Genomic DNA, 13,678 nt, shown 5'->3' on the forward strand with positions numbered 1-13,678 from the left:
GTGCTTCTGACAAAGTGCTTCACAGGATGGGGTAGGTGAGGGACATTAAGGGAGCTGAAACTCCATGTGTGCAATCATATTTAACCAATTTCAAGTTTAATTAAGCCAGTTATCCTCAACCTTTATTCTCAGAACCCCTTCACTCACTCTAATATTATTCAGGATCCCAAAGGAGAGCTTTTGTTTCTGTGAGTTAGTCCTATAGCTTTTTTCTTTTTTTAACTACATTAAAAATTAAAATGGAGAAACAAAAAGTTAATTCATTTAAAAATTACAAAGGGACTTCTCTGGTGGTCCAGTGGTAAGACTTCACTTTCCAGATGGGGAGGAGGGCTAGTTAGGGAGTTTGGGATGCATGTACACACAGCTGTATTTAAAATGAATAACCCGCGAGGTCCTACTCTACAGCACAGGGAACTCTGCTCAATGTTATGTGGCAGCCTGGATGGGAGGGGAGTTTGGGGGAAGAAAAGATCCATGTATATGTATGGCTGAGTCCCTTTGCTGTGCATCTGAAACTATCATGACATTGTTAATCAGCTATAGCCAATATAAAATAAAAAGTTAAAAAAATAAAATAGATAGCCAAGAAGGACCCACTGTATAGCAAAAAAAAAAAAAAAAATCTGTTTGCAAATCTCTCTCATGTATCAGTCTTAATAGAAGATAGCTGGATGGCTGGGGGGGTCTCATACCTGCTTCTACATTTCATTTTTTGAGAGATGTGTTTACAGTCAAAGTATAGTGCAGCTTCACACAGATATATCGTTGGAAAAGAGAGCTGTTGCATATCCATCTCAGGTACTTGTCAACATAAACTTTTACTTCTGAATTTCCCCTGTGGCTCAATGGTAAAAATCCACCTGCCAATGCAGGAGATGCAGGAGACATGGGTTCAGTCTCTGGGTCAGAAGATCCCCTGCATGAGGAAATGGCAACCCACTCTGGTATTCTTGCCTGGGAAACCCCATGGACAGAGGAGCCTGGTGGGCTACAGTCCATTGGGTTGCAGAGTGGACATGACTGCGTAACAACACAACACAATGATGAGCACGCACGTCACTGGTGAGAGTAACAAACTATAACTAATTCCCTGCTTTCCCAAGTTGGTGTTAAGGTGGACGTGGAGATGAAGGTCACATGTGCACACACGTGGGAATGCCTGGGGCTGGCGTTCATGGACAGTGCTGCTTCTCAGAGAAGATAGAGCATGGAGGAAGCAAAACCGAGACGTGAACCCTGGGTCACGAACGAGGACGGACTATTTTTTTTCTTCGGTCTCCTCATGTTTTGATTCACCTTTTCATTACAGGATGATAGCTCTAGATTAGACACGAATCTATAGCCACTTAAAAACCATCAAGACTATTAAAATAAAATTTCTACCAATTTCCTTTCGCCCAAACAGATGTGACTTATCTCTGACAACAGAATGCCCCAGATGAAAGAAATCTCAGTGAAATTACATATGGTCTGCAGTTTAAGATTGAAGAAGGCAATGGCACCCCACTCCAGTACTCTTGCCTGGAAAATCCCATGGATGGAGGAACCTGGTAGGCTGCAGTCCATGGGGTCGCTAAGAGTCAGACATGACTGAGCGACTTCACTTTCACTTTTCACTTTCATACATTGGAGAAGGAAATGGCAACCCATTCCAGTGTTCTTGCCTGGAGAATCTCAGAGATGGGGAAGCCTGCTGGGCTGCCGTCTATGGGGTCGCACAGAGTAGAACACGACTGAAGCGACTTAGCAGCAGCAGCAGCAGTTTAAGATAGCAATCAAATTATGTCTCGAGGGTGATTTTTGTGTCCTCTTTATTTGATGACTGATTGAGACAATAATTGTCTGGATGGGTTATTCTATGGGTTGCACTGATCAAGATACCAAAATCTTTGCAGTCTGACTGTTTTTCATGTGACTTCTCCATTCAGTAGACACTGTGTTCCCCAGGTGGCTAGGGAACTATGGTGAGGTCTTCCACAGCAGGGCTTTAATTTTTCTCTGTCACTTCTTGCCCTTTACCTGCAGTTCAGATGGGCCAGATCCAGGCAGTGGTGTCCCTGGGCCCCTCTTCCCTCCCCTTCTCTGATCTTCGCTCCCAGAGGAGTAAAGATGCTTCTATATTTTGCCACAGAACTAGGTAGCTGCCAGAACTGGGCTTTCTTGGTGGCTCAGACAGTAAAGACTCAGCCTTCCATCTAGGAGACTCAGACTCTGGGTCAGGAAGATCCCCTGGAGTAGGAAACGACAACCCACCACAGTATTCTTGCCTGGAGAATTCCATGGACAGAGGAGTTTGGCAGGCTCCCATTCATGGGGTTGCACGGACAAGACTGAGTGACTGACACTTTCACTTTTCAGGTAGTTCCCGAGACCTGGATGCTAGGAAAGTCCGGGAGAGCAACAGGGCTCCAACACAGGCCATGGGGCAGCTCACTGAAGCCTGGACACAGGAGCTCAACTGTCAGCTATTCAGAAGCCACTCGAGGATCTCAAAAGCATATTTCACGACACTTGACAAATATAACTCCTCCTGTTTAGAGGAGAAGAGAGGAAGTGCTTGCTGAGCCTTAGGGTGTGTACACCATAGTCCTGCAGTGGGAGGTTGTTTGTCCCCATGTCCTGTGCCTCTGGGGAGAGGGCTGCTTCCTCTTTAGCAGAAGGGCCCCACCATCACACCATTGGCACTTCCATTGTGGATGTGTCCTACCATCTGTTATTGGTCAAAGTCCCCTGGGTTTTGGAAATAGACATTCTCTAGTTCCACCAGAAAGAGGGAGAGGGAATTCCCTGCCTTCTGAAAGACGACACACTCTCTGTCTTGGTCACTTACCACCATCCTCAGCCCCACCCTGAAAAAGTCAGTATTCATTTTTGAGATAGAAAACCAGTAGCAAAGTTTCCGTGGTGGTAAAGAATCTGCCTGCCAATGCAGGAGACACAGGTGTGATCCCTGGTCTGGGAAAGGACGCCGTGGAGCAACTAAGCCCATGCACCCCAACTACTGAGCCTGTGCTCTAGAGCCCGGGAGCCACAATTGCCAGAGCTCATGAGCCCCAGAGCCTGTGCTCTGCAATAAGAGAAGTCACTGCAATGAGACGTCCAACAACACAACAAAACGTAGCCCCAACTCACTGCAGTGAGAGAAAAGCCCGTGCAGCAACGAAGACCTAGAACAGCCAAAAATAAATAAAGTTATAAAAAAGGAAAAGCCATTGCATCTAAGTTACCTGAACCAAGAAACAAAGCTCCATAACTCAAGGCAAGAGTAACCAAAATCAGAATGAGAAACACATGGCCAAGAATGAGACCAGCACGTCTATTAAAATACCTTGGCAGTGTGCTTCTTCCTCCTCCCAGACAGCCTGCTCCCTTCAGCTCTGCACCCGCTCTTCTCCCTTCCCCTGGCCAGCAGTCACACAAAAGGCAGTCTTTGATGTCGGGGTAACCCAAGAGCACACCCCCCACCCCAGTACCGCCCCCCCCAGCCCTTCCGCCCAAATTACAGGAAGAGGCTGGAAGCCCAGCACAGCTGCAGAGACCCTGAAACAAGGTCTAAGGGGCCAGGTCCTCAGGCTGCATGTTTTAACTCATTTGGGGGCATAGAAGGAAAGTGAATTATGCAGTGGGGAGGGAGACGCTGCAGGGGAAGGGTGTGGTCTCGCTCCCCCCAGAGCTCTACCCACACGGCCCTTCCCTCTTGGGGAAATGGCACAGGTTGCTGTGTTTTGTTCTGTGTTTTTTGGTTGCCTTTTCCCTTTTCCGTGAAGACTCCCATTTGTAGAGCTGACCAGAAAGGAAAGCATTTCCTCAGCTCCTGCCTGAAGGACCACGCAAAGCCCTGTACAGAGAGGGGGATGTTTGAGGGGGGTTCACTTGAGTCGGTAAAGATTCAGGAGAAAAGAAATCTGTCTCCAAGCCTTCGTTGTTGTTGTTCAGCTGCTCAGTTCAGTTCAGTTCAGTTCAGTCGCTCAGTCGTGTCCGACTCTTGGCGACCCCATGAATCGCAGCACGCCAGGCCTCCCTGTCCATCACCAACTCCCAGAGTTCACCCAGACTCACGTCTATCGAGTCAGTGATGCCATCTAGCCATCTCATCCTCTGTCGTCCCCTTATCCTGCCCCCAATCCCTCCCAGCTGCTCAGTCGTGTCCTAATCTTTGTGCCTCTATGGACCACAGCACGCCAGGCTCCCCTGTCCTTTACTATCCCCCGGGGTTTGCTCAAACTCATGTCCATTGGGTCAGTGATTCCATCCAATCATCTCATCCTCTGTCACCCCCTTCTCCGCCTGCCCTCAATCTTTCCCAGCATCAGGGTCTTTTCCAATAAGGAGAAGAGAATTTAAAATCAGTGCATTTTGGACATCTATCTTTAAATATGGAGTGTTTTAGGGACTAGTAGGAGTGTTTCGGGCTTCCCTGGGGGCTCAATGGTAAAGAATCTGTGTGCAAGGCAGGAGCCACAGGAGACATGCGTTCGATCCCTGGGTTGGGAAGATCCCCTGGAGAAGGGTACGGCAACCCACTCCAGTGTTCTTGCCTGCAGAATCCCATGGACAGAAGAGCCTGGCGGGCTACAGTCCATAGGGTTGCAAAGAGTTGGACATGACTGAAGAGACTTAGCATGCATGCACACACAGGAGTATTTTAGGTACTCTTGAGGGTCCCTTGGATAGCGAGGAGATCAAACCAGTCGATCCTAAAGGAAATCAACCTTGAGTATTCACTGGAAAGACTGATGCTGAAGCTCCAGTGCTTTGGCTACCTGATGCAAAGAACCAGCTCATTGGAAAAGACTCTGATGCTGGGAAAGATTGAAGGCAAAAGGGAAAGGGGGTGAGAGAGGATTAAATGGTTAGATAGCATCACAAACTCAGTGGATGAATTTGAACAAACTCCAGGAAAGAGTGGGAGACAGAAGATCCCAGCCTGCTACAGTCCGTGAGGTCACAGTCGGACCTGACTTAGCAACTGAACAACAAGAGGAAGTGTGTAGGTGCCTGTGTGGAGCAGAAGGAAGCAGAGAGGAATGTGCGGCCCAGCCTCAGGGACCCCAGCTCATCAGAAACACTAACAGGATGACGAAACCCAAATTTTCAAAATGTCCTCAAAGACAGGTGAGATAGGGGTGAGCGGTCATGGTACACTTTATGGGAAAGTATTCAGCTTTGCAGGAGAGTGTGACATTAATATTTCCTTAATATTAAAAAGGGGCTCTACAGTGCAATCATTTGAGTTGATTCGTTGGCTACTCCATTAAAAACAAAATATTTTTCTGATATAATGGATCCCAAAATGTAATCGACTTTATTACAGCTCATCTTGTTGTTATAAACCCAACAATAAAACAAGACTCAAATAGCATTCCTCAAGAAACAAACAATAAATCTAAAAGAATCTGCCTGCGGTACAGGGTTTGATTCCTGGGTTGGGAAGATCCCCTGAAGGAGGGAATAGCAAGCTAATCCAGTATTCTTGCCTGGGAAATCCCACGGACAGAGGAGCCTGGTGGGCTACAGTCCATGGGGTCGCATAGAGTAGGGCACGACTGAGTGACTAACACTTTCACTTTTCACATGAGATGAAGTAGCATTAGCCCAATAACACAGACATCCATTTCTCTTTTGACCTCAGAATTATTTTTAAAAAACCGAGCTCAATTCTTTTTCTTTTTAGGTTGGACTTGATCAAATGCCCTGCTCAGGGTCTGGCTAGAGGATGTTTATACCTGTTATACCTTTTATCAGGTATGTGCCATTCTATCAGTATTCAGCCCGAACATTAGAGCATTACTAAGTATTATGCCTTTTGCCTGTATCCCACTCTAGAAATTAGTAAGTTATTAATGTGTTTCCTTTTGAAAGCACACCACAGTGATCTGTACTTTTGAACCATCAGCCGTAACCAGTCATTTTGTATACACACCTTTCCCCAGCATAATCAGACTCATCAGTAACTGACCTTTCTACCCCAGGCCATTCAGAAATTCTGTCAGGGAGAAACGGCTCACCGTGGTTTTTCCCCCTTTCAATGTTGATTTAATGTTTTTTATTTTTTCTTTTTCTTCCTCCCGTTCCCCCCTCTTTTTCTTTTCTTTTTTTTTTTAAGATTTTGGTGTTCAAAACTCGGTGCAAATTCCTGATTCTCACTGAGAGACAGTAAGATGCAAGAGGCACAGTGGTGCTCTCGTGTTCTCTGTGTTCCCGTGTGTCCCTCCTGTGGCTCTGGGAACAGCTGGAGCTTTGCTACAGGGGAGCCGGCTCCCCCTGCCTATCCTCGGGGTTCCTGTTTGGAGCCTGCAGTCCACAGGGCCAGCAAGCTCCCTCCCCGGGCTGGGACACACCCCTGAACAGCTAGGATGTAGGCTGTACATACAGAGAGGAAGGATTGTGAGGGAGGGGACAAAGGAGAGAACTGGGCACCTTACCTGTCTTGTTTCTGCCTTCCAGCCTGACCAGAGTGGAGGACAGGAGCCTGGGGCCACCAGCCTGTGGATTCACCCCAATGTGCAGGCAGCGGCCGGCCAACTGGGCTATAAATAAGGCCGGTCCAGCGCACAGGAGATAAGAACCCAGCCCCTGGCTCCTGCAAGCCTTTTAAGGTATGCAAATTAAAGGAGCCTCAGCCCCTAGATGAGAGGGACTGCCAGCTCCCCATCTGGCCCTCCAGCCTCAAGGACATCCCAGGCCTGGCACGTACTGATGCAGCGGGAGGGGCAGGAGAACCAGAGCACCAGGAAGCAATCTCCCCGTGTCCAAAAAGTGGCAGAGCTTCTGAGGCCCCCAGGCGGTGAGCCGCTTGGGCTAAGGGGCTGTCGCTGAGACCCAGGAGCCAGAGGAAGCTCCCCCAGCACACACAGCCCTCTGAGGTCCCCATGGGTTTTCAGCTGATCACTCTCCATCCCCCACCACTCATCCCTAGCTTTAAGGGTGTTTGTTTGTGTGAAGATTCTGGGAAGACCAGGAATGGGTCTAATCAATCCTGGGCATCCGGGAAGCTTAGATACATTTACAGAAAGTCCTGGCCCCAACCTCTCCACCCCAGGCTAATGGAGCCTCGAGTAATTTTCTCTAAAGAAAATGAACTCTTACGAAAGTCTTTCAAAATGATATGCTGGAAGAGAAGGGAGAAGATTAATTTGGGGGAGCAGCCATGTCTCATTCATCCCTACATTTCTTACTCATTGAATGTCTTCCTAAAAGCATTTCATCCGGGACTGCCGTCTGTGTGAGGTCAGGGGTCCCAGGTCTGGGAGTTTATTCTAAGAAGGGAGCCATGGATGTGAACAGAGATGCAGCGAAGAGGACATTTCTTTCTTTTAAAAATATTTTTTGATGTGGGCCATTTTTAAAGTCAAGTTTCTCAGATGGCACTAGCAGTAAAGAATCTGCCTGCCAACGCAGGAAATGCAAGAGACAAGGGTTCGATCCCTGGGTGGGAAGATTCACTGGAGGAGGGCATTGCAATCCACTCCAGTATTCTTGCCTGGGAAATCCATGAACAGAAGAGCCTGGTGGGCTATAGTCCATAGGGTCACACAAAGGCGGACATGACTGAAATGACTTAGCATGCAAACACACACATTTTAAAGTCTTTGTTGAATTCGTTACAATATTGCCTCTGTTTTATGTTTTGCTTTTTGGCTGCAAGACATGTGGTAGCTTAGCCCCCTTATTAGGGATCAAACCTGCTCCTGCTTTGGAAAGCATGTATCTTAATTGCTGGGCTGCCAGGGAAGTCCTAAGGGGACATTTCTTGCAGTTCACTTCATAATTGGGAAAAGCTGGAAGCAACCGGAATCACTAAAAACAGAGGGCTGGTTACACAAGGAAAAGTAAGTCCATAAAGGAAACACATGGCAAACTTCAGCCAGGCTGTGGAAGAGGGTTTAATGATGTAGAAACAGTATACAATCACCCGTACTAAGCAAGCAGCCACTTGAAGGGGAACATGGGGTACTTGCTGTGACAGGCTGCATTCACTTGTCCACCCGCTTCTGAAAGGATGTCCGCTGGATGAGAAAACACGGCTACGTCTGGATGGTGGAATTATGACTGATTTTACTTTCTTCTTTGGCTTATGCACCATCTCTAAATTGTTTACAATGCTCTCACATTGCTTTTATAATAAGAACTTTAGCTTCGTTTAAAATCTAAATTTCTGAGAATGAGAAGAGAGCTTGCTGCACCTGTACATTAAGGAACCACATTTATTTTAGAACTATGGGATTCCTCAGGGTCTCCCCAGCCTCTGGAAAGACCTCCATAGCACTCAGCAGCTCTTCTTCTTGTTGATGCCGACCATGTGATGTAGCAAGACCGAGAGGGCCTCCAGAGCCCCCACCAAGGCCAAGGTAGGTAAGTCAGCAGGAGAGAGGAAAGAAAACAAAAACGCTAAGAGAAAGAGCAGTTCGAGCGTAAGAGCGTGTGTGTAATGGGGGTGAGAGAACACCCATAGCCCAGGTCACACCATCTGACTTAACATCCCCACTCATGCTCTGACAGGACAGGACAAAGGCGCTTCGTGCCTTTTATTTGTAGGATTTGCATGCCTGACGACAACTTCCTTTTACGTGTTTGACCTCAACACCTGTGTGGGTAGAGCACCTTTCACTGCTGTGTGTAACGGTAAGGGGCCTCCCCTCCCCCTGGGCTCCAGGGGTCATGGTACAGAGGGGCCCCACCCTCTGAAACTTCCTTTTCTAGATGCAGAGACCAGAGCAGGTCTGCCCCCTCTGTAAAACAGGACCTGGTCTAAGGCACAGAATGTGCTGTGTGCTACGCTAAGTCGCTTCAGTCACGTCCGTCTGTTTGGGACCCCACCGACTATAGCCCGCCAGGCTTCTCTGTCCATGGAATTCTCCAGACAAGAATACTGGAGTGGGTTGCCATCTCCTCCTCCAGGGAATCTTCCGGACACAGTGAGTGACCCTGCGTCTCCTGCACTGGCAGGTTGTTTTATTTTTTACTATTTTTTACCACTACACCACCTGGGAAGCCCTGAGGCACAGAATGGGTGGTTTCGAAGAGCTGTGTTGAGAACTTGCCTGGTTGTCCAGGGGAGAAGGCGATGGCACCCCACTCCAGTACTCTTGCCTGGAAAATCCCATGGACGGAGGAGCCTGGTAGGCTGCAGTCCATGGGGTCGCTAAGAGTTGGACACGACTGAGCGACTTCACTTTCACTTTTCACTTTCATGCATTGGAGAAGGAAATGGCAACCCACTCCAGTGTTCTTGCCTGGAGAATCCCAGGGACGGGGAGCCTGGTAGGCTACAGTCCATGGGGTCCCAAAGAGTTGGACACAACTGAAGCGACTTAGCAGCAGCAGCCAGTGGCTAAGACTCCAGGCTCCCAATGCAGAGGACCCAGGTTTGAACCCTGGTCAGGGAACTAGACCCTGCATGCTGCAACTAAGACCCAGAGAAGCAAAAAAAAAAAAAAATCTCTGTTTCAAGTCACTGGTACAGGAGGGGGCCTATACAGATTTCCCCAGGGCCAGAGCCTGGAGGCTGAGCAACCCTCAGACTGTTTCAAGCCCAAGTCCCGCTTGGACAGTCCCTCTAAAGCCTACCTGCCTCTGACTTCAGTGCTACTCATGGGTTCAGGTGAGAAGGGGCTCCTTCAGTCTCAGGCCAGTTTCCCAAACATGGGAAGAGATCAGAGCAGGACCGGGGTGAAGAGGTGGTTGGAGGAAGCCGACCTGAGGTGCCTATGGAGCATGCATCCTCCATCAGGGCTGGTTTAAATCTCTTCCCTGAGTTCCAGGATGCGCTCGGCAGCACCCAGAGCTGGCTCCCTCCTCTCGGGGCACCTGGCCCTGAAGGGAGAGAGGTGGGCTGGGACAGACTCTGTCCCCTGGAGCAGACACACGTGGGGGCTGTGGCCCAGGATGCTGGGGTGTGGCCAGGACTGGGGTTGCAGGGAGATGCACTGAATGTTGACAAGGTGCCACCTCACTTCCATAACATCACAGAGAAAGGCTGTCCGGCCTTTCTTTGTCCAGTTTTCAAAAACTCAGGGACCAAAACTGAAGGACACCTTGGTCTGGGACAAACACTGTGATTCATCCTTTATCTGTGTATTGAGCCCTGCCCCCTGCTGCCCTGCCCCAGGGACCAAGACGGGAGGGGCATGGATGGAGACCCTCATCCCAGGACTTCCGGGACTTTGTCCCTGGTCACCTGCACTGCCAGCATTCTGGCTGTCGGGCCCTCTGCCCATAAGGTCATAAGATCTCCTTGTTCATTCATCTGTACTATTAATTTTTTAAAAAATATTCGTTGAGCTTTTTCCATGTGTCAAGCACTGTGATAGATCTGGGGCCTCAGCTCTCACCTTGAGGCTCTTAAGGATCTCTTGAGTGCTGTTGTCACAGCCCGAGCCTCTCACCTTGAACCTGGGGCATCTTTCTCTTCTGGTCACAGTCGAGGCCATGTCCTGCTGGGCCACCACTGTCACCTTTTCCTGGGATTGCTGCTCTAGGGTGGGCAGCCTTCACCCTTTTGTGGCTCTGGCTGCTCCTGGAACTTGCCAGGGCTGAGTTTTAAAAGTGGTATGGGCACCTCCCTCAGCTGCCTGAGTGCAGCCAGGGGGCCCTCCTGCTGGGGCTGGAAGTCACTGGGGCCCACCCAGCCTGGAACTGCTGCTGGAACGGCCTTTTCCTCCTTGGCCTCTTGGAGTGGGAAAGCACAGGGCCTGATGCACCTGCCCCTAGTGGGAGGGAGCTTGTCTCTTCTGCCCCAGACAGATTTTCCCTGGTTGGATTAGTGGATTTCAAGATGATGGAAGATGAGCTAACCAGGCAGCCAGAGAAGGACAGACAGAGGGCATGAGGAGGGGAACCTAGTGATGAGGCCCACGGGCACAGACAGCAGCTTCACAGAAGAGGGGAGGAATAGCGTCAGCTCCTGAGCTGGGCCATGCAGGGGCGCCTGATGCCGCTCATCTGCTGAGGGAGCCATGAGGACAAGCCCAGCATTTGCTGTGTGTCCTTGTCTGCTCCAAGCGCTAGGGCTGAAATCTCTCTATAAACATTCCTTCCGCACTTCCCAGAACAAGAAACAGGCAGGAATGGCTGCGTCACTGTTCGGTAGTGTAAATACGGCTGGAAACAGCTCTGGAAAATTTCAACCCGAAAAACAGCATCAGCATTTGTTGGGAGTGAGAAAATCCAGGCATCTCTCCTTTTGCACTTGGCTTCTGCTGAGCTAGTCTGGGTGTTGAAATGAACCAAATTACAGAGTGGGGAAGCTAAGTCAGTGATGGCGGGGTCTCGGGGTCCTGGTCGCTACCGAAAGTGCTGGAAGAAATCTCAGGTGTGTCCAGGACAGGGCTAAGCGCTCCTCATTTAAGAACCCTGAGTTCGACCCATCACTCTGCTGCAAGTGACACTCCAATGGCACACAAAATGCTACCCAAGGCAGGAGGCATCATTCCTCCAACTGCACATACAGTGGACTCTGTTGTCCTCTCCTCTAAGCTCTGGCTCAGTCGCTCAGTTGTGTCTCTTTGCGACCTTATGGACTGAAACCCTCCAGGCTCCTCTGTCCATGGGATTCCTCAGACAAGAATACTGGAGTGGGTTGCCATTTCCTCCTCCAGAGGATCTTCCTGACCCATGGATAGAACCTGCGTCTCCTGCATTGCAGGCGGATTCTTTACCGTTTCACCATCCTTTCTCCTCTAAAAGCCCCTATCAGATCTGCTCTTACCATCTTCATCCACAACAGTTCACCTTGTTGATAGCAGTGCCGTGATTCTCTGCCTAAGCTTCTCCTCTGCGTTTGTTCTCTGGCTTTTGGTTGGGTTTGGCCAGTAGATGGGACCAGCGGAGAGCAGAAGACAGGAGAGTGAGGTCAGGTCCCATGGTTGGCTCTGTCCACCTGGGGACGCCCACAGCACCCTTGAGCCCCTCTCGGGGCTCTGGTGCCAGTCCCTTCTTATGAACTCTGAGGGCTGAGGGTGTGAAGACTTCCACAATCACCAGCTCCAAGATCCTCAACCATCCTTACTGGTTTCTCTCACCACCGACACCTTCAGAGAAAGAACCTTTGGCTTCCCGGCTGACTCAGACAGTGAAGAATCTTCCTGCATTGCAGCAGAGGCAGGTTCGATCTGAGTGGAGAAGATTCCCTGGAGAAGAGAATGGCAACCCACTCCAGTATTCTTGCCTGGAAAATCCCATGGACAGAGGAGCCTGGTAGGCGTGGCAAAGAGGCAGCCACAACTGAGAACTACACTTTAACTTTCATGCCTCCAGTTACCTGGATCAGGTGCAACCTCTCTGCAGCCTGGACCCAGACAGGCCCAGAAAGTATCTTCCTTAGCAGAGAGAGAGGGGGTCCCCTGTCCCCTAGCCCACAGGGCTGTGAATGAAGGGACAGCTGGGGTGTGGTCAGGAGCTTGCATCCAAGAATGGACTGCCTCACCCATGACTCAGGGCCACACAGGCCTGCAGGCTCTGGAGCAGCAAAGGTCAGAAAAGAACTCAGAGCCTTGTGGGAGAACTTCCTACTGTGTTGTGGGAATGGGTGCCCCAGGTCCTCATTAAATTGCTTTATAGGAAATAAAGCAATATTTCCTGCACAGCTGTGTTTCTAGACCAAGATGTACAATGCCACCTGACATTTCACGCGCTCTTGCCATACACCAGGCGCCATCCATGTGGTGGAGCGTGCCCTGAAGGCCATGTCCACGAGCCTCATGGTCCTGCTGGTGAAAGCCAGGCTGCCCATCCCTTCCCCCCAGGGGAAGCCTGGGGAAACGCCAGTGTTCTGACTGTGGAGGCCCTCACTCTTCACCTGCCTCATCTTCCTCTGAGGGGATGAGGGGACCTCTGAGCTGCAGGAGACTGAGGGTCTACAGGCAAACCCAGCTCAGCCCAGAGAGAGAGGAGCCTCCACCAGCAGCGGCTTCACAGGTGCCACCCAAGTTCCTGGAAACTCTCCATCTGCTTGAGTGCCATTCGCTGTCCCCAAGGGGGTGACATTTGAAGCCAGACCAATGACAAAATAGAGAAGACAGAGAGGAAACCCTCTGCAGGTGGGGATCCCTCCCACCTCCCAGGGCTACCCCTCAGTTCTGCTCTCTCCCACAGTCATAAAAGCTGAAACTGAAGAGCAGAGAGAGGAAGCAATCACTCACCTCGTGCTTCCTGCTGCTTCAGAGGAGAGGCACGCCTCATTCCTTCCCCCGGTAACTGAAGCGTTTACCAAGTCTGTGTGCACCACCATTCTGATGGCGGCTCCATCTGCGCGGACCTGGGCAGGGCCGCCTTCTTCAGGACCGGTGGAGCATCGCCTGACTGCGAATGGCCAGAGTGCCCGCCTGATTGTAAGCAAGAGCGTTTCAGGAGTCATGCGAAGCGCAGTCCTCATGACTCACACTGTACCCACAGAGTCATTTCAGAATGTCCTAAATGCCTGGGATTATGGGCTTGTATACGTTCAGGAGGAAAGCTACAAGGTGGGGCTTCCCTGGTGGTCCAGGGCTTAACACCTCACCTTTCACTGCAGGGGGTGCAGGTTCGATTGCTGACAGAAGCAATATTGTAACAAATCCAATAAAGATTTTTTTTTAAAAATCACAAGGTAGATACATTTTAAAATGTGAGGCTTTTTATTGCAGTAGAACATACATAACACACAATCATGTGGCTTGGTGGTAAAGAATCTTTC

General features: G+C 49.9%; 1 protein-coding gene across 2 annotated transcripts in view; it reads right to left on the reverse strand.

The window, feature by feature from the left end:
* FHL2 (four and a half LIM domains 2) overlaps positions 1-13,167 on the reverse strand; it is a 54,111-nt gene extending 40,944 nt beyond the window's left edge. The window contains exon 1 of one of the 2 annotated variants that reach the window (XM_061431812.1): positions 13,146-13,167. The gene's annotated coding sequence lies outside the window, so the exon portion shown is untranslated. Of the gene's footprint in view, positions 1-6,428; positions 6,535-13,145 lie in introns of those variants that run through there. The other variant, XM_061431810.1, reaches the window with a different exon arrangement.
* Between the last annotated feature and the right edge of the window lie 511 nt (positions 13,168-13,678).

This window comes from Bos javanicus, chromosome 11, assembly GCF_032452875.1.
Source record: "Bos javanicus breed banteng chromosome 11, ARS-OSU_banteng_1.0, whole genome shotgun sequence".
NCBI lineage: Eukaryota > Metazoa > Chordata > Mammalia > Artiodactyla > Bovidae > Bos > Bos javanicus.